Source organism: Pyxicephalus adspersus, chromosome 3 (assembly GCF_032062135.1).
Source record: "Pyxicephalus adspersus chromosome 3, UCB_Pads_2.0, whole genome shotgun sequence".
NCBI lineage: Eukaryota > Metazoa > Chordata > Amphibia > Anura > Pyxicephalidae > Pyxicephalus > Pyxicephalus adspersus.
Window position 1 is genome coordinate 157,243,695 of NC_092860.1, and position 3,971 is coordinate 157,247,665.

Below are 3,971 nucleotides of genomic sequence, written 5' to 3' on the forward strand. Positions count from 1 at the left end.
GGATATCTGACACTTTGGGGCCACACAGGGCCCCTTCATCAGGGCAATCAGTAACCATGGCGCTCTGGAATCTCCATTCCATTTCTGGGGAATTTTCATCTGGCAGGGAATATAAATTTGCAGGTTGGTTTCAGGAAATCAGAGAGAGTCAGTGCACCGGAATGTACAGAAGGAAGACAATTAGTACTGAAACAGCCAATCAGAGAGCTTCTGGAGTGTGTCATCCAGTCACATGGGTGATAGGGGCTCTCTGTTAGGCTGACTGAGGGGATAAAAATAGCAACAGTGTCATGGCTCCACAAAGCCAAGTGATGGGCCCTCTGTGTCAACACCGGGCCCAGGGTCCAAGCAGTAGCTCGGTCTTCTCCGGAGCCCCTAGAGGTGAGGATGTGGTGCGGCAAGCTACTGCCAGGTTGTGGCCTCCGTGCCCGCCAAGGCAGGTGACTGCTAACAAGCAGGAACCAAAATGTAGTGCCAGAGGGAAATCCAAAAGAGTAGTCAAACGAGGGTCAGGGCCGGCAGCAAACACAAGAGTCATCAGGAAACAAGCCGGGGTCGGTACACGTATAACACTGGAACAGAACGCAGGAACTGGAGCAGTGTAAAGCTTGGAGTAGAACCACAAGGAACTCCTTTTTCGAGGCAACTTCCTGTTACCAGGACACTTCCTTAAAAAGGGGATCTCGGGTGATAGGAGTAGATCATGTGAGCCGCAAACACTAATCTCACCAGCAGAGGGAGTGCTGGTGATGAGATAGTCTGAGGTGTTATTCAGATGTTTGCCAGCAGAGGGAGCGTGTCTGCGGAATACTCTGGTTCTCTGGGGCAAGAGAGCAGCTGACAGAATCACCTGACCCGGACCAGGAAGTATGCAGAGGCAGAGATGGTGCTGGCAGCAGGGGACTGCAAGGAGGGTGAGCCAGAAGGAGGCACAGACCTGGGGGGATCTGTGACAGTACCTCCTCTCTTGGGGCCCCCACTACCCCGAACTCTCCCGGGTTTGTCGGGAAACCTGGCATGGAATTCCCCGAGTAAGCAGGAGGCATGGAGGTTTTTTAGAGGGACGCTGGAACGCTCCTCTGGACCATAGCCCTTCCAATGAATCAGGTACTGTAGACAACCTCGGACAAGTCTGGAATCCAAGATTTGTTCAACCTCGTACTCCGAGGCAGCAGCAAGGGGCAGGAGGGATGTATTTCTCAGGGAATGTGTTCAGGACAACTGGCTTAAGCAGAGAAACATGGAATGCGTTATAGATCCTAAGGGATGGAGTTTCAACTTGTAAGTGACAGGGTTGACCTGGGACAAGACAGGAAACAGACCGATGAGCAAACTTGGAAGACGAAGAAGAATCCAGCCCCCGCTGGGGAGGAAGATTTACGAATGAAGCCCCTCGCCAAAGGAAGAGAGGGTAGACTCTGCCATGAGAAGGAGAGGCACCAGGAAGGAGGCCAATAGCACAATCGTAGGGGTGATATGGTGGTAGAGTCTTAGTCTGCTTTTTGGAACAAACACCCAGAAATTCCCAGTATTGTTTGGCTAGCCGAGGGACCGGGCGTGTGGAGGAAGAGCAAACCTGCTGGACAGGAATGATTTTAGAAAGGCACTCCTGAAAGCATGTGCTGCTCCATGGGAGTATGTCTCCAGTGCTCCATTCAATCATGGCGGCATGTTTGCATACCCATGGCAACCCCAACAAAACGGGTGAATAATCTTGGAAGGAAATGGCCTCAGTGTGCAGGGCCCCAAGTTTCATGGAGATTGGCACGGTGGCATGCCAGATGTAGAGCAGTACCATTAACCACGGAGACCACCAAAGCCTTGGATAGGGGCACCAACCTGCTCATAGGGACTTCCTGCTCATAGGGACTTCAGGGGGAATTTTTGAGCATTTATACCAGTTTTCAGGTTCAATAGAAATGACGGGGACAGAACACGAGGCCATCTCTTCTAATTACCGCCCATTGGACCTTCTAGAATCTGCCCCACTATTCATTGAACTGACGTTTGGTCCCACTGAGCTGAAACTCCCATCAGATGACTTGTTACTATTTATCACTAACCCTACACATTACCGCTCTCCTGTCATGCTTTCTCTATCAATTTCAATGAGTCTATTATATTTCTTTATACTTGACTATTAATAATATTATAAAGAAACAGGATTTACTTATGTCATGTGGGGACCCTGGTCATGTGCCAAATTGTAAATGCAATGGGAATGGATCCAGGGAATACCATCACCACCATCACCATCACCATCACCACCACCATCGTCCTCCTCCTCTAACATCACTGATGAATTCACTTTCTTCATCTGCCTGCAACATATCCGCATTTATCTCTCCTTCTCCAGGTATACCTCCCATTCTGCCTGCCAATATTCATCCCTGTGTATCCAATTGTATTCCCTCACAATATTCATCTGCTTGTGTATGGTACATCTCGTATTGTAGATTAGTTTATTGCACCAATTTAAATCTCCCCATAGGTTTCTGTTCACTATTCTTTTGTTCGAGCTGCACATTGATGTTTATTGCCCTGCTAACCCCTCTCTACCCAGCTTCAGCTGATATCACAAATTCCTTGTTACTCCCAGCAGTCCGTCCATATTCAGGGCCCAAAGCACTTCTATTTAAACAACAGGCAGGGTCACATGGGGAGCATGGTCACATGCCTGGTCACATGCCCAAATCTCAAGTGCCAAATTATAAATGCAATGGAAATTATTCCAGGGAGCAGGAATTGGAACAGGATTGGACAAACAATTTCACTGTGCACCTCCCATATCATGTATTTGGACTGATTCATCATTAAGCATCCACCTGGACTCCAACACGTCCTCTGTGGCAGCCATTCTGAACTGCTACCCCCAGCCATCTCTGTAACTGACTCATCATATCCCACTCCTGCACTTCTATTTAAACAACAGGCAAGGTCACGTTGGGACCCTGGTCACATGCCCAAATCTCAAGTGCCCAAATTATAAGTGCAATGGGAATTAATCCAGGGAATTGGAACAGGATTGGACATACTATTTACCTACCCCATACACAGCCTGCCCACCATGCCAGAAGAGTAGACCTGGGAAGAGAGGACATTTGCCATGATGAAGGGGGAGGGTAGACCTGTGATATAGAGAGATAGGACAGGTGTCCTGATGATGGAGACACACACTTGGTTAGTCACAGGAAGCGGTGTACAGGGAGCTGTCGTTGAATTTGTGCGACCACCAAAGTGGGCGTGTCCAGAGACATCATCAGATTGGGTAGCACGTATTTCATTGGTAGCATTATGTTACCTGTATGCTCACATCGCTCCACAACTGCTTCTATCGCTATTACTAACACAACACACCCAGTACACAGAGCCCAGCTTCCAATTTGACAAGTCGAGTCCCGCCTCCAAAACCAAGGCAAATTAAAAACCTCGAACGTCAAAGCCCCGCCCTATGATTACCATACATGGCCCACCCTCCTGCACTGCGTCATAGGAACTCCCGGCATGCCCTGCTCTGACACCGACTTCTCCTCTCCTGGTTGCTGTGGAAACGATGGCGGAGTCCTTAGAGCTGGCAGTTGTTATGGGGTGAGTGTCTGTCATTCTAAATTGTATAAGCAGACGGAGAGCTTTATACGCAATACAGGGCCGACCATGGGAAGACAGAGAATGGACCTGAGTGTGGTGAGAAATATGGGGTGTAACCCCCACTAATCCCCGTCACAGCTACCAGAAACCGGGGCATTTCCCCCACACTGACACGCCGACTGACCCCTGACATATTACCACGCCCACTTACATAATACCACGCCCACTGAGCCTTCACAGGAACATTGCTCCTCCCACTTATCACATGACATTGAACCTGATTAATGTAACAAGATCCATCCCCCCTCTCCTGCTGACCCCCATTATCAGGACATGGACCCCAACATCAGGACACTTCCCCCTCCTACTGACCCCCAACATCA

General features: G+C 49.3%; 1 protein-coding gene across 1 annotated transcript in view; it reads left to right on the forward strand.

The window, feature by feature from the left end:
• Positions 1–3,216: 3,216 nt before the first annotated feature.
• LOC140327614 (uncharacterized) overlaps positions 3,217–3,971 on the forward strand; it is a 6,638-nt gene continuing 5,883 nt past the window's right edge. Inside the window, exon 1 of the mRNA XM_072406998.1 lies at positions 3,217–3,588. The gene's annotated coding sequence lies outside the window, so the exon portion shown is untranslated. The remainder of the gene's footprint in view (positions 3,589–3,971) is intronic.